Source organism: Petaurus breviceps, unplaced genomic scaffold (assembly GCF_028583685.1).
Source record: "Petaurus breviceps papuanus isolate PSGF00001 unplaced genomic scaffold, PetGlider_PUasm1.0 90881, whole genome shotgun sequence".
NCBI lineage: Eukaryota > Metazoa > Chordata > Mammalia > Diprotodontia > Petauridae > Petaurus > Petaurus breviceps.
Window position 1 is genome coordinate 1,422,733 of NW_027187369.1, and position 25,001 is coordinate 1,447,733.

The 25,001-nt window shown below is 40.8% G+C and overlaps 1 long non-coding RNA gene across 2 annotated transcripts in view; it reads right to left on the bottom strand.

Moving 5' to 3' along the window:
• LOC138150590 (uncharacterized) overlaps window positions 1–25,001 on the bottom strand; it is a 465,078-nt gene that overhangs the window by 413,455 nt on the left and 26,622 nt on the right. The gene's annotated exons all lie outside the window — the stretch shown is intronic.

Consider the following 25,001-nt stretch of genomic DNA (forward strand, 5'->3'; position numbering starts at 1 on the left):
TCTCTCTCTCTCTCTCTCTCTCTCTCTCTCTCTCTCTCTCTCCCTCCTTCCCTCTCCCTCCCTCTATCTCCCCCCCCATCTCTCTCACTCACACACATACACACTCACACACATGCACAGTATTTTAAGACTTTTGCAAACACTTGGACATACATTATCTCATTTGATCTTCACTCCCTGTGGCGTATGAAATGTTGACCAGAAATCCTCCTCCCCTGAGGCCTTTGAACACTTTCCAGTGGGAAAGGTGGGATTTGGCAGGTGGCTGCCCTGACCCCATTGATGTCCCATCCTGCTGGAGGCCAGTGGGCGATAGAGTGTTAATGGCTCCCTGAAGCTCCCCAGAATGCTTAGCTACTCCCAGAGTCCAGTAGTGCAGGCAGGCCACAGGAGCAGGCCTCTGTCAGGGGAGCTGAGATGGCAAAGGCAGAGGAAATCCAAAGGACAAATCTCAGAGACCAGAGAAGACAGTCAAAGAGCAGAATCCCTAAGACATAGTTCAGGGAACTGGGCCCAGGGCAGCTAACTGCCACCTTCCTATCACTTGTCATAGCTCCCTATCAACTCCTTATTAGGCATTTTTGTTCTGACCCTTCCAATACAACGATCACTTTCCTTGTCATTCAGCATGCTGCTATCCAACCTGAGAAGCAGCCTTAATCCTACTTTCACCAGCACAGCTTAAAAAACATTTTGGGGAATACTTCAACAAAGATGCAGGGCTTGTAAGAGCACGGACAGGTGGGTAATCAAACTTCCAACATTTTCTAGCCATGTGGTCCTGAGCGAATCACTGAAGCTTTCTAGGCCTCAGTTTCCCCCTCTGTAAAACAAGAGAGTTGAGCTGGATGATCCCTTATGTTCATTTAAGCACTCAGATCTATAAAAACTTCTGTGAAATGGGCAGACAACAAACAAACCAAACGCAGACTCTGCCAGAGGCAGGGGAATTACAGCAAAGGTTAGACACAGCTTCAGCCTCAACTCCCTTTATATTACTCCTCACATCCCAAGGCCAGGCAACTAAAATCAAGGATCATATACCTGTAGTTGAAAAGGACCTCAGAGGCCAGCCATCTGATAGAATCACTTCATTTACAGAGGCCCAGGAAGGGGAATACAGAGTATCAAAGATGTAGAGCTGGAAGGAACCTTAGAGGCAATCAGGTCAAAGTACCTCATTTTACATAGAGGGAAACTGAGGCCCAGGAAACGGAGTCATCTTGTCCTTGAATTGCTTTGACCTAAAAGTCACATAGGCTGTAAGAAACAGAAGTGCAAGTCACTTAACCCTGATTGCCTCAAACAAAAAAGAAAGAAAGGAAGAGAGGGAGAGAGGAAGGAAGGAAGGAAGGAAGGAAGGAAGGAAGGAAGGAAGGAAGGAAAAGAAAAGAGAAAGAAGGAAAGAAACAGACTTTGAATCCAGAAGTTATTTCTGGATGGAGAAAGATCTGGAATTCTTCAACCAAGTACAGAGCTATAGCCAGAGGGCTGCCAAGCTAAGGTAATAGTCATTGTAATCTCTCACATTTAGAGAACAACAATAATAGTTACTACCATTTCTGTAGAAATTCTGAGCTTCCTTCTGAGCTTTCTGATGTTTATATGAGGTAAGGAGCAAAAATGTACCCATTTTACTGATAAGAAAACTGAGGCTAAGGCAGGAGAAGTGACCTTTCTAAGGTCAAATAGCTAGAAAGTGGTAGAAACAGGATTTGAACCCAGATTGTCTCAACTCCAAGTTTAGGACTCTACTCACCAAGCAAATTTAGTTGAAGGACAAATGAATTTAAAGTACAGGTGGAAGAGGCAGAGACCCAAGACATCCAGTGGGAAGGCAAAGCAAAGGCAGCAGAAGAAAGCCTGAGTATACACAGGGTACCTAGCCAATCTGCCACCCAATGGAGCTTTGATGATCCTGTGTGCCAGCTTTGTTCTCTCTTGCCTCTTCACGATACCAGAGTTTGGAACTGGACAAGACTCATTGCCCCCAATGTAGAGCTGAACCGGGGGCCCAGCAGGGAGCACCCATGTCTCCCTCCATCAGAAGCTCGATGGAGAGATTGTCGTCAGTGGCCCCTATGGCATTTCTGAGTAAGCTTCAAGCTTGTTCAAATTTCAAAGCAGAAAGAAATCTCATTGCTGGAAATTTCATATTTGTTCTGCCGCTAACACGCTGAGCAGTATTTGCCTGAAACCCTCTTGTAGCATCCTGCTGGAGTGGGTCTGCCAAGAGCCAAACACTAAGCCATCATCCTGAAACATAAGGAAGTTGGAAGGTAGAAAGCCACTCTTCTTGCTGCAGCAATAGAGAATCCACTCACTAACTGGGGACACAGAGAGTGAAAAGGCAATCAGAAATGAGGCATCTCAGGATCACAAGATGATTGAGAATTACTGTTACTAAGTCCTTTCACAGATATTCTCTCATTTGAACCTCACAACAGCCCTGAGAAGGAGGTTAGGCAGAGGTGATCACTCCCATTTCACAGATGAGGAAAGTGAAGTCCAAAGGAGCTGAAGTCACATAAGTATTAAATGAAAGAGTCAGAACTCAAACTCAAGTCTTTCACAAATGGACCATAAGGAGCATAGCCAACTTGCTGGAGGTCTTCCTCGATTTCTTCCTAAATTACTAACTGTCCATTTGTCACCCATTACTCTTACCACATGACCATGACCTCTTTTCTTCCTATCATACTATTCCTTGATGACATTCTTTACTTCTTCCCTTCATCAGGGTTCCTTCTCAGGTATATGTGGCAGCCTGCTCACCCACCATGAACCCTTCCATTGGGTTCTGCATGATCCTCATCTTGGAAGAAAGTAGTGTTCCAATTTTTCTTCCACGTAGCAACAAATACATGAAATGAAAAAATGGCCCTTGGTCTTATGCAGCCCCTCTCGGCTTTTGTAGTGATGGTGAAGAAGTGGTGGGGAAAAGTCAAAAAGGGCTATAACTAGACAGCTCTTTCCCCCAGCCCTAGGTCTGCTTTTTCTGCCTATCCCTGACTCTGAATTCATAGGATTCCCTGCCCATCCTCGCTCCCAATCTGGGCTGTATCACTTAGGAGTTTCCTCAAGAGGCACTCTGATCAGTTTCCTTCATGGTTACTTCCATACATGGACCACAGCATACTTCAATGGGACAGGGTTTCTAGTCAATGACCATCTCATCACTCATGTTCAGGAGATCATCACTGCTTACCCTCCAATGTATTACATTGTCTCTATGTCATTTAGTTCCCTCGTAACATGATTTCCCCTAACACTGGTGTGCACTGAAGCTCTTTCACCATTTTATGCTCAATCCCAGCCAGTCATGGCTGGGGTGCTTGGGGTAATTTTTCCTGTCATGAAAATAATCCCTCTTCCTGTCTCATTCTTTATAAACTCTTGGGTGAATTTTCAATGGGCATTTATTTATGGTAACTGTAAAAAGGGAAATATTCATCGGTGTAAAATATGGTCAGGCTTTGGATTCTTCCATTCTTGAACTTGACCTGGCTAATGAAAATAGGATAATGTACTTCTGGTTAATGAGCCCATTATTGTGCTACTAGGCACTAGGTCTATTTTCTTTCCTTTTATTATGGGCATAAATTGATTCTAGAAATACAGCAATTCTGTAATCAGGATAGGCCTTACTCCTAAGCCCTATAAAGTAGTGTTATGTTAGGGGTGCCCAGAACTACCCCCTCTAACATTAAATTTATCTCCCATTTCACTTGCTTCTACATCCGAAATTCCAGTCAGTCAGTCTGTCAGTCAGTCAACAAGCATTTATTTTTCCAGTAGAATACTTTATTCCACCAGTAGAAATTATTCCTTCTGGATTAGGCATTCCCTTGTCCAGGTGCCCTTGGCTTTTATCAGTCATTAACACCTTAGTGTGAATTATTAATGCTAATGCCTCTTCACTCTTACAAAGTGCTTTCACACTAAGAACTGTGAAGTAGGTAGGGCTAGCTGTTTTCCTCCAAAGCACTAAGGGAACAATCCCAGCTGTGGTTGTTTTTAAAGGTGTGTGTGTTTGTGTGGGGGTGATCATTTTGAAACACAAAGATCTGCCCTAGTGAGTAAGGTGTACCTGAGGAGCAGAACAGGTACTCCAGATCCCAGTGGCCAAAAATCTGACCTACAATGTACAACAAAGGAAAAGGCTCTAAGGAGACTGTAAAAAATGTTTGAATCCTAATAGCATCTTCCAACACATTAGCCCTTCCTCCTGGCTTTGTGTTTATCTACAAATTCGTTAAGGAGACCATCTAAGTCTTCATCAAAACCACTAGGGATTTTTTGTTCTGTTTTGTTAATTCTAAACAGACCAAGGCCAAACCCAGATCCCTGGGGTGTTCTGCTAGAGACCTGCCAACGTGACATGAAATGGGATAGTTCCAAATCTATCTGAGTTAGGTGGATTTAGGGGTCTTTTCTGACTCTGACCTCAAGGGTGGGCTAAATTCTCTTTTCCTTGTCAGTTTTACATCTACCCAAGCCCATGTCATACTAATGTCAGCCCCAGCTGGGCTACCTCACTCTGTTACCCCTCCGCAGCAGCCCTCCAGCCCTTCTCTCATGCAGGTTGGCAGACCATCACTGCCGTTCCCATCTTCCCTTTCCTGGCAGACATGCCGACACGAGTTGGTTTTCCTGCAGGCAGCTTGGTGTTATTTTGGCTCCTATCACTAGGTGCCAAGTCTGCCTCACCATAGATCAAATTTCTCCCACAAGTCTCAGAAAACATTGTAACAACATCATCCCTGCCTCTTCTACATTGAGCCCACAAGTAACAGGCAAAATGGCCTCAGGAAAGCTGTTTTGGCCTCTAGGGCATAGCCCCTTTAGCATCTGGACACTGAAGGACAGATAAAACCCCTGCGTTTTAGGCCAGTCACATTCTGTCTAGATCCATGTGGCCAACTTCTATTTTGAGCAAGGCATCTTAATATGGGCCCTGTGAATTTTTTTAAATTTCAATAACCATATTTCAAAATAATTAGCTTTCTTTGTAATCCTAGGTATTTCATAAAATAAAATTTTATGCATTTAAAATCATTGTTCTGAGAAAAGGTCCTTAGACTTCATCAGACTACGAATTGTGGGGGGGGGGTCATGACACAGAAAAAGATCAACAGCCTCTGTTGTAAAGGGAGGGTGGCTTGGTCAGTGTTACACCCAAATCCATGTCATAACCATCTATATCATCCCAGGAAAAGTATACCCCCTCTCCAAATGATCTGGGTGTAAAAATACCCAAAGCTCCCAATGCCTGCATAGCCAGTACAGGATTCACCTGCAAGATTTTGTCTATCAGTCCCCTGAGGACATTCCCCCAAATAGAGTGTGTCTTCTATTCTCAAGTCAGATTTGCCACACTGATGAGGCTGTACAACCAGCAGACCCAAGCTGTGATGAAAGGTGGGCTAATGTGCTCAGGGAATGGAAAGGAACCCAATCCATTTCAGTGATAACCTTGAAACAGAGTAAAAGACTTCTCTGGAGTGGGGGAATTACCCTTCTCTCTCCCCACCATCTTAGCCTTCCTTTCACATGCTAAAGAAGCAGATCAGAGGCTTCCTGAGGAGTCAGGCAGAACCAAAGCCTCAGGAAGGAAGAGAGTGAAGCACCACCAGCATTTTGTCAGACAATGGCCACCAATCCAAGAGATATGTACTGAAGGCCTACTTTGTGCAAAGCACCAATACTTTGCGCAAAGTACCAATATGTGGTGCTGGCAACCCACATACACAGGTCTTGCTCTGTAGGAGTTCCCAATTTATTAACAGGAAGTGACATAACAGACAGCATAATGTCAACAAAGAAATGTTGGATTTGGAATCAGGGGACCTGGGTTCAAGTTCCTCCTCTGCCACTTACTGACTGTGTCATCTTGGGTAACTCATTTTACCTCCCTGGGCCTCAGTTTCCTCCTTTGTTAAATGAAGAGGTTGGACCAGATGGCTTCTGAGGTCCCTCCCAGCTCCAAGTCTATGAACCATGTGTGACATTGGGCAAATCACTTTCCCTTTCTAAGCCTCAGTTTTCTTATCTGTAAAATTAGGGGGGTGGACTCACCAAAACTGCTACTGCTTATTCTGCTGGGTTCCTCTAAACCAAGGGTTCCTAACCTGGTTTTCATGAAACTCCAATGGATACACACTTCAGGGGATCTATAAACCTGAATGGGGAAAAGGTTACATGTTTATTTCAATATAATTGACTTCCTCTGTAATCCTAAGTATTTTATTTTATGCATTTAACATCATCATTCTTTTTTTAAAGCAATTGGGGTTAAGTAACTTGCTCAAGGTTACACGGCCAGTTATTTTGTGTGGGTGCTAAGTATCTGAGGCCAGAACCGATCCCAGGTCTCCCGACTCCGGGGCCGGTGCTCTTATCCACTGCACCACCTGGCCGCCCCAACACCATCATTCTTTAAGCAAAAAAAAATTTTAAAACAGAATGATTCTTAGCAGAGGTCCCTAGGTTTCACCAGATTACCAAAGGAGCCCTTGATATAAAAAAGGTAAAGAACCCCTGGTCTAGATTCTAGGGCTCAGACATTGGTCCAAGCCCCAAGCCCATGGTCAAGCCCATTTCCTAGGTCCTCCAGGATTGGATCTGGTTGAGTACCCAGGGACAGCAAGGCCTACATCAGCAGTACCCTCTTCCTCTGGAAAATCTAGGTATTAGAGATGACTCTCAGAGACTGAGAGTCCATGGCAGACATTGACTGATTGAAGAAGGTGGAGATATTAGCCCACAGAAGAGGAAATTTTTGGGGAACATGATCTTCAAGGGTTTGAGGTCTTCTAGCAAAGAATGGATGCCCACTTGGCAGAGAGATTGTAGAGGGGCTTCTTGATCAGGGATAGTTTGAACTAGAGGCCACTGAGCTGCCTTTCAGCTCTATGACCCTCTGATGTTGCTGTTGGTACCCATGAAAAGCATGGCACAGGTCCCTGGGACCAGCTGTACAACATAATTGGGAGAGGCCAATCACCCAGAATATCCAACTTATACCCACATGACGAGGTTGATGATCCCCCTACACCTGACCTCCCCCAAGGAGAAGAGATAGCTAGTTTGGGGTAAAACAGTGGGGAAGGTAGGAGATGAGCAGATGGTAATAACAGGCACCTGCTTGTGACTAGGCAAGGGAGTTTAATTGCTCTTATCGTACTCAGAACTGTGAGGTGTCAAGACAGAACCATGAGAAGAATTCACCTTTCTCCAAAATACTGGTGCCATTTCCTAATTATCCTAATTATTCTGAGACACACTAAGTCTATAGCTCCATCTTCACCAGCAGGTCCTACCAAGGTGGAAAAGCTTCCAGTTGTGGGCTGTGAGCTTACCTATTGTCTAAGGATAAGCCTGGCTAAGGACAAAGAGGTTCACACCTAGTTTGGGCACTAAGTGATTAATTTTGTAGGCTATACCAATACACAAAACCACTGGCATTGATGGGCTGCCATCTACATCAATCCAGAGACCATCGATAGCAACCCTGAAGTATGGGAGTGCTTCAACAATAAGAGGTTCAATTCAAAGGAGGTTTCTAGAACATTCCCATGTCTTATTTCACTGTTGTACCCAGGGACTGGAGCATTTTGGGGGGAGAGGGGAGGGAGCAGATGAAAGCAGTATGGGAGGGCAAAAGGACTGCCCCCCTGAAGACCCTAGAAAAGTCCAGAGGCATGTCAAGGATAGCAGTCACTTGGGTATCATTAGACCACAGAACATACCAAAGGAAAGAGAAAACCAATATATCCACATGGGGCACAGAAGCACAGCAGTGCCCACCTCTTGTGTGGGCAGCCTCGGTCATTCCCAGCACGATGAGCACACTAGGGCAGAAACCTCCGCCTGCACTGACATCTCAGTTTTATGCCATGGAACACTGCTGTTTGACATTTTGAGGGTGGTAATAAAAACCAAAACACTTAAATTCCATTTAAAAATAAAATTTCTGTACCCCTTTATTTTCTTCTCATTATCATGGATCCCATGAACATGGCACCCTGGTGTTTCCAATATGTCAGTCCAATGAAATGCCAGCCAGAAACAGTAGGATCCTAGGATACTGAGCTGAAAAGGACTTTATACAGCAACTAATGCACTTATTCTACACAGGAAGAAACTGAAGGCCAGAGAGGGGAAGGGACTCAGTCAAAATGACATGGGCTTCAGAGTAAGAATCCAAAGCCAAGTTTTGTATTGCCCAGATCTTTTTTAACCATCTCAAACTATCTCCTCTCAATATGATTTTTGCCCCTCAAATGAGATCTTAGTGAAAGGAAATATACAAAGCACACATATGCACACATCACCACCAACTCCACAAATATTTACTAAGCAAGTACCATGTGATGAGTACTGTGTTGGGCACTGCCAGAGAGGCCACAAAGAGGATTAAGATCATAGACTTTAGAGTTGGAAAAAACCTTGAAAGCCATCAAGTCCAAGTCCCTCTTTTTACAGAGGAGGAAACTGAGGCCCATGGAGGAGAAGTGATTTGCCCAAGGTCATATTTAGGATTATAGATCTAGATCTGGAAAGGATCTTAAAGGCTAGTACATGCAACCTCCTTTTTACAGATGAGGAAACTTAAATCCAATTTCTCAATAGATAAAATCAAAGAATATAAAGAGGCAGTTTTCAAAGGAAGAAATCCAGGCTATCAAGAATCATATAAAAATGCTTTAAATAACTCATGATTAAGAGTAATGCAAACTAAACCAACTTTGAGGTTCTACCTCATACCTATTAGAATGACAGAGAGCAAAAGAGGAAGATGACAGATGTTGGAGGGACTGGAGGAAAACAGGTATACTAATCCATTGTTGGTGATATTGTTTTGGTCCAGTGCTTCTGGAAAGCAATTAGGAATTATTCTTAGAAAGTTACAAAACTATACATACCCTTTGACCCAGCTATATCACTAATAGGCCTATTCCCCCAAAGGAATCAGACAAAAGAAAAGATCTATTTATACAAAGATATTTAATGCAGGTCTTTCCCTGGCAACCAAAAACTGGAAACTAAAAGGGTATCTTCCTATTGGGGAATGGCTAAACCAATTGTAACAGATGAATAATATATGTATATGAATGATATTGTACTATAAGAAATTACAAAATGAACAATTTCAGAATAAACTAGAAAGACCTTTATCAACTGTTACACAGAGAAGCGAGCAGAATTAGAAGAACAATTTATACAATGATAACAATATTATAGAGAAAAACAAGTCTGAAAGACTAGAACTCTGAACACTTAAATGGTGGATCATGGGCATGAAAAAATGAAGATGAAACACAGTACTCACCTCCTGCCGGAGATGTAAAGAACATAAAATGCCAAAAAAGAAAAAGGTACTCATTTTCAGACATGATCAATGTGGGAATTTGTTTTACTGGCTTATGCAGCCATATATTGAGGGGCTCTTTTTTAAAAAAGAAAATGCTTAATTGAAGACAGGGTAAGTACAGATGAATAAAATAAATATTTGCTACTTGAAAAAGAAAAAATAAAGAAAAGATAAAATGAGATGCATAGAAATGAAGTGAATCACCCAGGGTCACACAATGAGTAAATATATAAGGTAAAATCTGAACCCAGATCTTCTTCTTTAGTACCCTATCCACTATTCTATACTTCTAAATAATAACAAGGTTAATAACACCTAAGTCCTCTAGTCACAGAGATTATAGTCTAATATGGCCCAAAAATATGTACACAAATACCACTGATGCTTTTAACTCATTATAATCCCTCCATAACCTTCCCTGTCTCTCATCTTCCACATATGTGTGTATATACACATACATACATATATATCTATATCTATCTATCTATCTATCTATCTATCTATCTATCTATCTATCTATCTATCTATCTATCTATCTATCTCTGGCACAGCCTTCCTCCCAGTCACCCAGGCTTAAAACCCAAGTCATTTCTAATTCATTTCTCTCTCTTGCCTTCCCTCAACCATCTTGTCAGTGTTAACTCTTTTGTTATTATTTTTATGATTTTATTTTCAATTAAAAAGCTTTGATTTTTCTCTCCCTCTTTCTTTCCCATCCCAATTGGTAGGTATTCAAGTAAAGGAAATTTCCCCATTGGCCATGTCCAAAAATATATGTCCAACTCTGCACGCTGAGACCACTACCTCTCTGACATCTTTTCTCTGAAATCATCATTTTCCATTATTGATCATTCTGATCACTGCACGGATTAGAATTCTCAAGTCTTTCAGAGATATTTGTCTCTACAATGTGATTGTTATTACAAATTATGGCCTAAGGATGGAATGGAATACTACTGGGCCATAAGAAATTATGAAAGGAATGGTTTCATAAAAGACAGATATGGATGGACCCCGTGGCAATTTTTAAATTCTGCTAATACTAGCTCCTCTTCCTCTTCCTTCTCTCTGTCCCTCTGTCTCGCTTTGTCTCTGTCTCTATCTCTCTCTTTCACACACACACACACACACACACACATGCATGCACACACGCATGTGCACACACACACTGTCTCCCTCACATTCTCTCTCTGTCTCCAAAGCCCACTATCTCACAACCATAAGCCTGAAGCCTCCTAGTTGGGCTCCCTGCCTCCCACTTCGCTTTTCCTTAGTCCATCCTCCACACCACTGAAAAAAAATAACCTTCCCCAAGCCTAACACAGCTTCCCAACAAGACAGTGGACTTCAAGGCAAGAAGCCTTCAAATCCTGCCTCAGAAACTCACTGTGTGACTCTGAGTAACTTACTTCACCTCTCTTGGTCTAAGTTTCTCCCTCTGCAAATTGAGGGGGCTGGACTTGATGATCTCCAAGGGCCCTTCCAAACCTACATGTATGATCCAATGATACTGTCAGTCTTCTACTCAAAAATGGGCAATGACCCCCTCTTACCTTCCAGATAAAATACAGACTCTTTCCTGTAACTTTCCCAGTACTCTACAGTCTTTCTCTAACCTTCTTTTCCAACCTTATTTGACAGTCCTTCCCTTCACACATTCTGGGTTCTATTCCCCTCTCCCCTCAAGCTCCTATGTCTATTTTTAGGCTATCTGCCATGTTTGGAATAAACACACTGGTGCCCATTCACATCTGTATCTTTTCACATCCTTCCCTCTCTATGCCCTCTCTTCCTTCAAGAACCAGCTCAAATTTTGCCTCCTTCAAGAACCTTCTCTGATTCCCTGGGCTAGGGGTCATACCTCTTCCCCTAAACCTCCCATTCAACTCTGTGTGACCTCTAGCGATCACTTACCTCATTGTAACATATTGTATCTATTTGCGTATAGACTGGAAGCTCCCAAGGGCAGGGGCAGCTGTTATTCATCGTTAGTTTTTAATCTCTGTATCCCTTGTGCCTAGTACATCTGTATGTAAGCTGAAACTTAATACATTGTTGTTGAATCAGATTGAATGCCAAGATTTGAGCTCCTCCAGTCTGGGCCCCAAATACTCAGGTTGTCAGGACTCCCCAGCTCTGAGGAGCTTAATCCTGAAAGTCCACAGAGGATAACCCAGAATCAAGGTCTTTCAGGGGGCATATAATTCATGAGGAAATGGGAACCAGATGAGCCAGAGGCAAACAGAGGCCAAAAGGAAAACTGGAGCCCAGCCAGTGAAAGTCCAAGGTCATTCTCTGGAAGGTGTGAGGTGGCTGAGTAAGGCAAGGCCAGACCAATGAATGCAGCCACGGCTTAAAGCACCCTGAAGATCAGACAAAGGGCATCTCTGCCTCATCACCAGCTGACCATTTACTTTGGCTCTGTTTGTGTTGACTGCACCAAGGAAATTGCAATTTTGTTCTGCAAGACCAAAAAGGGTCATCAGTTTATTTCTGTGTTCTAAGGGCATCTACAGCCTCAACAATCATTTCCATATAATGCCCAATAGAATTCCAAGTGAAGAAAAACTGGCATGTCTGTCAACTGAGGCTGCTGGCTTTGCAAACCTGGTCCTCTGAGCTGGTGCAGAGAACTGAAAAAGATTGCCTGAGCTTGAAGACATCTATTACCCATTATCTGATAAGGCAACACTGCCTTGTGTACTTGTCATCTGTCTGTGAATGCAAATGAAAGGACTGAGGTGAGACCAGCCGTTTCTTCTAAAACACAGCCAGGTTAAAGTTACTCCATGGTTTGCAGCAAAGGCATTTGCCTCCATTGACATCCTGGTTATTTTGCTGTGACTGAGTTACTCCTGGGGGCATAACAGAAAAAGCTGGATTTTGCATTTCAAGAATGGCTTTGAATCCCGGATCTGTTACTTCTGCACTGTGTGTTGCTGAACAAGTCACTTTACCTCTGAGCACCTCAGTTTTCCCATCTGCAAAATGAGGGACTGGTTGGACCTGATGGCTCCAAATCTGTGACATCATTAGCAGTCACCAGGATGCCTTTTTCAGGTGCCTACAAATCGACCACATCACTTCATCATAAGAAAATGCTCACATTTTTAGCTAAAATTACTTGTCCCATTCCCCCCCCCCAAAAAAAATGTTTTGCATTACTTCAAATGTATTTTCTATTTATTTATTTGTGTGAATGTCAGCAGAATATAAGCTCCTTGGGGGCAGTCATCATGTTTTTGTCCTTGTATTCGGAGCACTTAGTACAATTTCTAGCACACAATAGGTGCTTGATAAATGGTCAATGAATGAATGAATCATGGGGATAAAAAATGAGCTTGCACTGTAGGTCTGGCTTGCCAAGTAGCCACTTACTCAAATGGTTCCTGCATCATTGGTTTGGCCTTTACCAGGTGCCACTCTCAAGAATCTCTAGAACTGAACCTCTCCATGGCATGAGTTGCCTAAAGTATGGCGCCAAGAAGTTATGTGACCATCCTACTAAAAGCCCAAGATGATTCACTAATACAACCATAAAAGCTAATGTTTTGTTCCACTTCTCGTCATCTTCCAGAGAACTTTATTTGGCCTTTTAATGTCTCCTAGTCGATATGATTTACAGCCGGCAGCATGCGTTTCAATGCCAGCCAGTGGTGAATTAGTAGCCTTGTACAGACTATGGCCTGGTGGCAAGGTCCTCCAACCAATATGCCCTGAGGGAAAAGGAAGGATACAGCATTTGCTGACCTTGGAATGAAGATTTGTCACAGCCCAAGCCTTCTGGTGTTCTCTTTTCCCAAGACCTTGGACAGCTCAGCAGCATGACCTGGCACGTAAGGTTCCCCTGGGGAACAGTTACAGAACAGAGTGAATGTACACCCAGACACAAAAGAAAAAAACATCCTCCCTCCTAACTGACTTAGTACAAGACCTTGGACAGCTCAGCAGCACGGCCTGGCATGCAAGGTACCCCTGGGGAGTAGTCACAGAACAGAATGAACACATACACAGAGGCACAGAGGGAAAAAAAAAAATCCTCCTTCCTAACTGTGAAGTGGACAGTACACATATTATTAGCCACTGTTTTACAAATAAGGTAACTGAGGTCAGAGTTTAAATGCCTGGCACCAGTAAATCCTGTAGCTCTGCCTAGAACCCAGGCATTTTGACTTCAAATTCAACAATCATTTCACTATGCTACACTGCTTACAAAAGCAGCCTCACTCCTCATAGCTACACAATGACAAGGCTCTACCTGTCATGATCTCTTCCTCTTCTAAGGACTTTGGGGTTCTATACATGCCATGCCATTAAAGTTAGTCCCACAAACACCAGCAGCAACAATCCTGTTACACCCTGGCTTATGTACCAGCTCTAATATGAGAGAGGATGGCGACCTCCTTGGGGCTACTGATCATTGATACTGCCTCCTCTGTCTCATAGCTCAGCTGTCCTGCCTTCCTTCTGGTATTAGCAACAGAAAAGATACACACACACACACACACACACACACACACACACACACACACACACACATGCAAAGAATCTGAGCCCAGAAGAGATTATATCTGTAACCTTAGCCTCTTTAGCACTGCGTTCTACCCAGCTAAGCTAACTAATCCAGCCCTCTGTGCAATAAAACCTGGAGGGGTTATTGTGTCCCCCATTGCCTCTCTCTATTCTGTTTTGTAGTCTGTGCCTGGTAAGTAATATTTCATTACCTATAAGAGGATGGAGGAGGATGGACCAAATGACCTTCATCCTCAGGATTCCATGACCTTGCAAGAGTTTGGCGCCAGACAGCTTTCACTTACTGGGAAGCAGAAGTCCCTTATGTATATGGCAGGAGAGGGAGGATGTTGCTGTACTTTGCAAAGAATTTTCAAGACAGTTTTTGAGCTTCAGCTCATTTTCAGTGGGATTCAAGAAGTGTGGGTGAGCTTTGAATGTAAAAGATGAACAATAACTGCTAAAATAGGTCTCTGCCTTCTCACATGCAGTGTTTGTTTTTTGTAATGGAAGGAAGTACAGCTTGGGGAGTCCCAAAGATGGTTGCTGTGTGCTGGATTGGTTTGGGGCCATGGCGTTTCCATGGCTCCTGGGACATCCAGGATGGATGGCTAAAACTGAAGGACAAAACAGGCAAGGTTTTTATTCATCTCCAAAAGTGCTTCCTTTACTGAATCCCAAACACTTGGGAGACCATCCCGAAAACAATAACAACAACAAATCCTGCTGATTCGAACATGAATGGTAATGGCCTATTGCAATTTACAAAACTTTGGCTTTTCTAACTATAATAAACACAGATTTGTCAGCTCCTTAAGGGCAGAGACCCTAGCCAATGTTTTCTTGGCTCCCCCCCTCCCCACCCCAGAACTCTGCATAAGAGATTACATGTGGTAGACACTCAACAGATTTTTGTATACACAATTTCTTCACTGGGAGGCAGTGCCATGTAGCAGAAAGAATGCTGTGTTAGGAGTCAAAACATCTTGGTTCAAATCTTATATCTTCTACTTCCTACCCTTGTGACCTTGGAGAAGTCCCTTAACCTCTCTGGGCCTCAATTTCCTCATCTGTAAAATCAGAAAATTAGACTAGATCAAAGGTATCAAACACATAGACCACATATGGTCTTCAACTCTCCTTAGTGTGACCCAAATCAGATTAAAATGTAATTGGAAAATATTTACCAAAAATATATAATAAAACATAGCTAACATTAAATTTTAAAACTAAGTGATATGTGACTGACAGGGATCCTATTTGTCCATACATATGGACCATACATATGGTCCCATTTGTATCTGAGTTTGATACAACCAGATGAGATTAACTATGACGTTCCTTCCAGTTCTATAGCTATGATTCTATGAGTACTCTTTCTCTCAAGTTAATCAATCCAGTTTCATAGATTTAAAGTATTTTAGAGCAGAAGGAGCCTTAGCAATTAGCTAGTCCAATCCCCTCATTTCACAGAGAAAGAAACTGAGGTTTATAAGATAAATGGTCAAAATAGTAGAGAAGGAGGAAGCAGGAAAGCAAGCTCTCTCCCACAACTATTCCAACAAAGATCATAGAAGAGTCTCAGACATAGGAAGGACTCAGAATTCCAAGGAGAAACCACAGTGAGTCATTTTTCCTGTCCAGGACTACAGATTCAACCCACAGTCCCAAATCAAAGGTAGACCTAAAGCTATTTTGCTCTGACCCCTGAGCAGATTCCTGTACTATGCCCAGGGGCAAGTGATTAGAGCAGGTGCTCCTGACTAGGAACAGGCCTGTAGCTCTGTCACTCTGAAACCCTAGAGGTTTGGGTCTGGGATCAACAACCCTCTACTGGAGATCCAACCACAGTTGTGTTGTGCAGACCCAGAGGAGGGTCCAAAGGCTGCAAAGCTCAGGCCAAAAAGGTATTGATGAAATAGTGCCTTAAATCATGCTGCTTAGGGTCTGGCCTGAGCTGCCCCTGAGATCTGTGAAAAACATTGCATTCAATAAATAATAGCAATTCAAAAATATAGTAGCAGGAACTTAGGAAACATAGAATAGGACCATATAAGGTCTCAACATTTTCTCCAGAAATGCCCAGAGTTTGACACTAACATAAAGTCCTAATTCAGGAAATAAGGATGGAAGAATGAAGGGGATGGGGGGGGGTGACACCCATTAAAGACCTATTATGAATCCAGGGACAGTCAATACACAGACCCAGAAGAGAATAACTGCAAAAAATCTACAAGAAGAACTTTAAAGAAAAACAGAGCTTGACTACAAGGTATTACAAAAAGAATTTAATTAAGAGAAAGAGCCCAGGAATATTTTTGTTATGCTTTGATAATCTTAAAAGAAGAAAGGAAAGGGAGGGGGAAAACAACACATTGGGGAAGAAAGGGGGGACTTCCTATCCATCTTCAGGACTCCTCAAGCAGCACTTCCTTCCATTACAAAAAAAATACCCCACAAATGAGAAGGCATAGTTCTGTTATACTATCTCAGATAATCAAGAAGTACAAATATATGATGCAAGCAAGGAGGAAGAAGCAAGAGTTAAGTGTCACTTGGACCTTTATTTCATCTGAAAACATCAAACTAGGGTAGAACACATGCACATGCACATACATAGACACAAAGAATTTGATGTAGAAATATATTCAACTAAAATAAAGACTGAAATAAATGGGGGAAAGGGAGGGAGAGGGCATAAAAGAGAAGATCCAGGAAATTGTAACCAATAAGCAAAATAAACTCATATCTCAAAGGGTAGATTGTACACAGAGATTTTGAAAAGAAAGAAAGGATAAGGACCTGTACTTGGGGTTTGTGTGAAAGGAAAATAAGAGGGGCAAGGAAGTCAAAGCAGATTGCATCAAGCATAGATCAAAGAGGGCAAAGAGAAGAAAAAAGTATAAATACTGTTACAATACAGGAAAATGCACAATTAATGACCATAATTGTGAATGTGAATGGAATGAACTCAACCATAAAACAGAAGATAGTAGAATGTATTAGAAAGAAGAATACAATATGTTATTTAAAAGAAATACACTTGAAACATAAATATTCACACAGTTAAAAAAATAAGGCAATGGAGCAGTCTATTATGTTTCATCTGAAAAAAAAATCATGGTAAACAATTATGGATATGGCAACAGCAAAAATAGACTTGAATAAAAGTGAGGAAGACCAAAACTACATTATGCTAAAAGGCACCATAGATAATAAATTAACATAAATACTTAACATATGTTCACATAATGACATAGCATTTAAATACTTAAATAAAAAGCTAAACAAGTTACAGAGAAACTTGGGGACATCAATGTACCCCCTCCCTTTCAGATCTAGACAAATATTTTTTTAAAAAGAATAAGTACCTGGATAGAATTCTGGAGGAGTTAGATATGATAGATTTCTGGCAATTAGTGAATGGAAATAGAATGGAAAAAAAAGATTTCTAACCTGTGCAGAGCATCCTTATAGAAACTTACCTTATATCATAGTATAAAAGCCTTACCAAAAATGCAGAAAAGCAGAAATATTGAACACATCATTTACTGACCTCAATGAAAAAATTATATCCAATAAAGGGTCATTGAAGAAAATATTAAAAATTAATGGGAGAATAAATAACCTAATCCTAAAGAATGAATGAGTCAAAGAACAAATCATAGAATCAATAGATAATTTCATTAAAGATACTGCAAACAAAGAGAAAACTGACCAAAATTTGGAGGATGCAACCAAATAAGTATTTAGGCAGAAATTTATATCTTTAAACATTTTTATCAGTGAAAGAGAAGAAGGGTAGATCAATGAATTGTCCATGCAATTAAAAAACAAACGCTAGAAAACCATTGCATTTTAAAATTCCAACTAAACACAAAAAAGAAATTCTGAAAACCAAATAAGAGATTTAAAATATTTATTTAAAAGAATAAAATTAATAAAACTGACTTTTTAAAAAGCAATATAATAGATAAAAATTGGTTAATTTGATTTTTAAAAAGGAAGAGGAAAACCAAATCATCTGTATCAAAATTAAAAAAAATTCAATACAAATTAAGAAATAAGAAAAGAAATTATTAGAAACTATTTTGCTTAATTGTAAGCCAATAAAACCTACAACCTAAGTTAAATGGATGAATATTTACAAAAAAATGCAAACACCCAGATTTACATAACAAGAAAAAGATCATTTAAATAACCCATTCTGAGAAAAAGACATTGAACAAGCCAAAACTCCCAGAGGAAAAAAACCTGGAACCAGATGAATTTATAGCAAATTCTGTGACACATTCAAAGAACAATTAATTGTAATACACAAGCTATTTGCAAAAATAGGAAAATATGTAATCCTATAAAATTCCTTATATGATCCAAATATAGTCTTGAAACATAAACAAGGAAGAATCAAAATAAAGTAGGAAAAATTTGGACCAATATCTCTATTGAGTATCATTGTAAAAAATAAAATAAGAACAAATAGACTATAGCAATATATTTTTAAAAATCATTCACTGTGATCAGGTTAGACCTATAACAGTAATACAAGGTTATTTCAGTATTAGGAAAACTATAAACATAACCGAAAACATTAATAGCAAGAATAACAAAAATCGTATAATTATATCAATAGATGTAGGAAAGGCTTTTGTCAAAATACAAATTTATTTCTGTCTAAGAAAAATTGCTAGAAAACATAAGAATGAATAGATCTTTTGTTACTATAGTAAGGAGTATCTATCTGAAACCAAGAGCCAGCATTTTATGTAACAGTTATTAACCAGAAGCCTCTCCAATAAGATCCTAGGTAAAACAAGAATATCCATCATTGGGGCAGCTAGGTGGCACAGTGAATAGAACACCGGCCCTGGAGTCAGGAGGACCTGAGTTCAAATCTGACTCAGATACTTAACACATAACTATCCGCGTGACCTTGGGCAAGTCACAACCCCAAATGCCCTACCTTCCCCCTCCTAAAAGCAAAATAAAAAAATTATCCATCATCACTACTATAAGTACTACTACTACTAATAGCTAGCACTTACATGGCGTTTTTAAGGTTTACAAAGCACTAAGTTGGTTTTATCATATTTGATCTTCCCCAAAATCCTGTGAGGGAGGTGCCATTATTATCCCCATTTTACAGATAAGGAAACTGAAGCAAACAGAGGTTAAGTGACTTAACCAAAGTCACATAACAAGATCAGAATTCAGGTTTTGCTCATTATAGGTCCAGCACATTATGCCACCTAGCTGCCTGATAATATTGGCTATAAGGAATAAGAAAAGAAAAAGAAATTGAAGGAATTTGCATAAGCAAAGATAAGACAAAATTATTGGCTTTTACTAATGATATATCATACTTAGAGAACCCTAGAGAGTCAACTAAAAATTTAAATGAAATAATAATAAAATCAGCAAAGTTCCATCATATAAAATAAACCCACATAAATAATTAGCATTTTATAACAACGACAAAAGCCAACTGAAATATATAGAAAGAGATTTTTCACTCAAAATAACCATAAAATACAAAAAATGCTTGAGAGTCTACTCCATGATACACATAGTACTTCTATCAACTCAAGTACTAAATACTCATTGAAGAAAGAGAGACCTAAATAATTACAGAAATATTAATTACTTACAGGTTGGCAATGCCAGTATAATAAAAGTGACAATACTACCACAATTAATTTACTTATTCAATGCTATACCCATCAAACTGCCAAAGGACTACTTTAGAGCTAGAAAAAATGATAGCAAAATTCAACTTGAGCAGAAAATGATCAAGAACCTCAAGGAAAGTCATGAAAAAAGTGGGAAGAGAGGAGGCCTAGTATTTTAAATATATATTTTAAAATATACTACAAAGCAGCAATCACCACAATGATGATAGAGAGACAGAGAGATTAATGGAATGAATTAGTTAGGTAACATACAGAAGAAAATGCACCAAGTAGCCTAGTGTGCTACCCCAGTTACTTATATAAGAATTCACTAAAACTTGACAAAAACTGCTTGGAACCGGGAAATAATCTGGCACAAATTAGGCTGAGAGCAACATCTCATACCATATAGCAAGATAAGTTCCAAGAAGCATACATGACTGAGATATAAAAGGTCACAGCAGAACCCAATTAGAAAAGCAAGGAAGAACCATAGATGGGAGAAGACTTCATGTCCTCATAAGGGACAGAAAAAAATGAAAAATGTTGGAGAGGCTGGGAAAAAACAGTTTAGGAACTTTTCTAGTATGGTTTCATGTTGCATTCTAGAATAGATGTCAACCATGGAAATGTGTTTTGCATGACTGCACATATATAACCTATGTCAAACTGCTTGCCTTCTCAAAGAGGTGAAGGAGAGAAAAGGAGAGAATTTGGAACTCAAAATTTGAAAACAGGATGTTAAAACTGTTTTACATGTAATTGGGGAAAAAACAAAATAATTATATAGAATGGGTTGACCGATCCACCAACACTACATTCTGACAAGCAATATGAAATCATGTTCAAAAAGTGCCCAAACTGGGTATACACTTTCCCCAACAATACATAATCCTGCGTCTATACCCCAAAACATCTAAGAAAGAGGAAAAGGGCCCATATGTACAAAAATATTTTAGCAGCTCTTTTTGTGGTGGCAAAGAACTGGCTGAACAAATTATTATGTGTGAATGAAATGGAAAACTATTATCCAAAAGGAATGGTTTCAGAGATTCAGATCAAGAAGAATAAATCAAGTACCTTCTATGTGCCAAACACTGTGCTAAACACTGGGGATAAAGAAAAACTGTCACTCCTCTCCCCACCAAAAAATATAGTGCTCTCAAGGAGGGAGACAACATGCAAACAACTCTGTATAAAAAGAAGATATACAGGATAAACTGAAGAGAATTTGAGAGGGGAGGAACTATCATTAAAGGAGACTGGGAAAGACTTCTTTCCCTCAGAAGATGGGATTTTACCTGGGACCTGGAGCAAGTGAGGGAATCCAGGAGATGGAGACAAGGAAGGAAATAGGGGAACAATTTATATGGTAACAACATTATAAAAACAACTTTAAAAGACATAAGTGGTTGGTTGGATGTCCTTCATTCTCGAAAAGGACCAAAATGTGGCCGATCAGACCAATATGGCCTTGGAAGGCTCTACCACAGGGTGGGCACAAAGAGTTCATATGAACATCTACAGTAGCGATGGCTCTAAATTTGGGCATCTCATGTTTCTTTTGAGCTACTGCAATTCTTCTTTGCTCCTAGAGCACAGCGCCTTCTCTGATGAGGGCATGACAAGCTGATGATCCTGTGCTGGTGTCTCCCATGTCTCACAATCCATTCCAAAGTTCTTCAGAGAGATCTTGAGAGTGTTCCTGTATTACTTTTTTTACATCCAGAAAGACCTAAGTATCAATGAAGTCAATGCAGATCAATGAACTAACCAACCATCATTCCAGAGGTCCAGTGATATAGCATATTATGCCCCCCTCGAGAAATGATGGATTTGATACAGAATACATACATTTTGTAACATGGCAAATTATTTTGCTTGAATATATATATATATGTATGTACATATATACGTGCATATATACATATACATGTATATGTATATATGTGTGTGTGTCTATATATTTTTAAAACTATTTTCCAGCGGGGTTCAGGGAAGTTGAGCTAGGTGGCACAGTGGATAGAGTCCTAGGCCTGAAGTCAGGAAGACTCATCTTACTTACTAGATGTGTGACCTTGTAATTGAAAAAACAAAAATGGGTTTAGAAAAGGGAAGTTGTATTAACTTAGATCCTATAGAGAGGTAGTGGTAGATTCTTATCCTTACAAGTGGTGTGACTGGTCAAGTCTCTTCCCTTACCTGGGCCTCAGTTTCCCTCTCTGTAAAATGAGGGGGTTGGACCAGATGACTTCTGAGGTCCCTCTCAGCTCTGGATCTGGGATCCTATGTGTGACCTTGGGTAAACTAATGCCCCTGGGTCTCAGTTTCCTCCTCTGTAAGATGAGGGAATTGGACTAGATTGTCTTAGAGGCCCCTTCCATGCTATGTGAGACCTTGGATAAGTCACTTCCCTCCCATGGCTCTGTTTCCTCCTCTGTAAGATTGAGGGGTTACGCTACATTTCCTGTGAGGACTGTTCTAGGATCTCCATGCTCATTTTCTTTCCATGGAGAAGGGAAAGTGACTACTCACTGGCTATAGCAATTCAGGAAAGGTTTTCTTGAGGAGGTAGTTTGTGAGGTCAGCTTTAAAGGATGGCTAATGTAATGTAATGCCAAAAGAAAGGCAACTTCCCAAGGTTCAGAATACCAGCATAGGTGCTCTCCATTTTATTCAGTAACAAACCCAGAACAGAGAAGATCAAAACATGACATCATTCAAAATACAGCATTTACTAAGTGTGATTAAATAATCTCCAAGTACTACCCCATCCCAGGACCTTTCAATCATTCAATCAATTACAAAGTCCCTGTTCTAAATACTTCTCCACCCCTAGGCTATACCTTCATTTGGTCCACCACAAAACCCCTCTTCTCAAATGGAGATTAGTTTCCAAACATAGGTAAAGTACCTTCATTTGTCAATCACAGAGCACAATAAGGTCAAAAGTTCCCCACCCCTGGATCACAATTGAATCTACCCCAGAGTTACATCAAGTTTAAACACAGCACTTAATACCCAAATGGAGGTCTTTTCTTCATCTTGACACGAGGCAAGTTCTCAGCAATCTTAGTTCCTGGGGAGACAAGGCTTAGGAAGGCCATAAGATACATTGCCAGTCCCTTCATGAATTCATCCTCTGTCTGTAGAACAGTCCTAGAACCCCTGAACACATTAGCAAAGCCCTCTCCCAGGATTTCTGTAAACACACAACAAGAAAATCCTTCTTCAGGGCTTCTGAACCAACAGAAAGGCTCCCAGACCCCTGCAACAACAGCACTGTCCTTCACCAGTGGACAGTATTCACTCTGTCTGCAGGACAGTCTCCAGACCCCTGCAACAACAGCACTGTCCTTCACCAGTGGACAGTATTCACTCTCTGTCTGCAGGACAGTCTCAGGGCTTCTTAACCAAAAGCCAGGTTCCAGGACTTCTTCAACAACAGGACTGTCTTTCACCAGTGGACATATCTGTCAAAACAACATCAAAACAGACAGACAAAGTACCAGCAAAACAGCCATGTCTCCTCAGTCCTTGGCAGCTCAGGGGGCAGGTCTCAAAAGTCCAGGGCAATTCAAAGCGGCCACCAGCAATTCTCTTAGTCTCTCTCTCTTCACGAGGTGCTGCTTCCAAAAAAAAAGTTCTCCTGCCTCTCTCTTGTCTCTCCAAATCTACGTCACCAGCTCCTCCCAGTTCAGGACTTTCTTTTCACATCAAAAAGTCCATCCCACAGGTGGGATTAACAAGCTCTGGGTTTTAACACAATCAATTTGAAAACCAAGCCAATACAGGGGAATCTTTAATTGCCATTACTATCACACTAGGAATTCAAAAAGCAGGGGCTGGGGGAAGACAATGAGAAGGGGGCATTCCAGGTCTAGGGAATGGCATGGGCAGAGGCACAGAGGTGGGAAAACATGGGGCATGTATGAGAGACACAAAGTAGTCTCCTTTGACTGGAGCATAGAGTATGAGTGAATATAATTGTCATTCAAATATCTCACTCTGACTAGCAGTAACAATAGTGCTTGAAAGCTTACAAAGTTTTTCTCTCCTAACAACTTGAGAGCTATTTTCGGTTCTGTTAAAAAAACAAAAAAGAAATTGAGGCCCAGAGAGGGGAGATAATTTTTCCAAAGTCGCACAGCTAGTATTAGAGCTGACCAAATCTGTCATTGCTTCAGGACTTCCTTTGAGCCCTTTTGTCATGTGACACATATGTGTCAAACACTGTGTTAGGCACTGGAATTAATAATCTATTTCAACCCCTTCATTTTTCAGAGGGGGAAACTTCCCCAGTGAGGGGAAGGGACTTGACCAAAGTCATACAGTATTTAATCTGCTGTCTATAAATTCATGTAGTAGAGCATTAGCTAGGAAAAGAGAAGAAATATGTTTAGAGAGGAGTTGATCTGAATTGGGAAGATGACTAAGATATCTGGGGGCCTCAGAGACCTAGCCTAGACTTTCCGAGTCCATGAAAAGTCAAGTATTAGGAGAATCAAAGGGGACACAAATCATAGGATCACAGATTTTGGAGCTAGAAAAGACCTTAGAAGCCATCAATCCCAACCCCCTCATTTTACAAACAAGGAAACTGAGGCACAGAGAGCTTAGTGACCTTTACAAGTGTAATGGAAATGCAAATTAAAAGATCTTCCCTGCCCCTAGGCTAAAGTGCACCTGGAGCCTGGGGGGGGGGGGGAGGCTTGTTTTTCGGTAGATACTTTTTGATTGGCTAGTGGGTCCAGAAGGTTGTTACATTCTCTGAGCCAGGAGAAGTCTATATAAACCCTGATTTGAGGCTTTGTTTTGGGGCTCACTTTGAGAAGTGTTCTGTGATTTGATCAGATGAAACTCTGGGAAGCTGTTGTTGAGAGCCCCCCCCCCGGCTTTGAAAAACCCAGATGTTGATTTGGTATGGATGTAATGGTTGGACAGTTTGGAAACCTACTGTCTACTTGATCTGTTTCTCCATCTTAATAATTCTGTCTGTATAGTCTGAAGTTCGGGGTGCTGACCTTTTTCCCCTGAACTAGGTAAATGATATATATTTGATTGATTAAAGTAAGCTTGTTAACCCATTTTGAGTTGCTTTCCTTTAACAAAGCAGATCTAAGAACCTGTGTTGGCAGCCACCCTGGGAACACTGGGGTGCTTGCTGCTACAACAAGGTGACACAGCTAGTAGGTTTCTGAGTCAGGATTTTAATCCATATCTTCTTAGCCAAAGATCCAATGCTTTATCCTCCATACTAAGATGCATCAGATAAATCAATCAGAAAACATTCATTAAGTGTGAAACCTCTCAAGGAGCTTACATTCCAAAGAGAGGGGAAGGTATATAGAAAACTCATAGAAAACAGAGAAAATGGAGTGTGGGAGGAGAGAAGGCACTCCCACTAGCAGCTGAGAGGACTAAGAAAGCAGGTGGTAGCACTT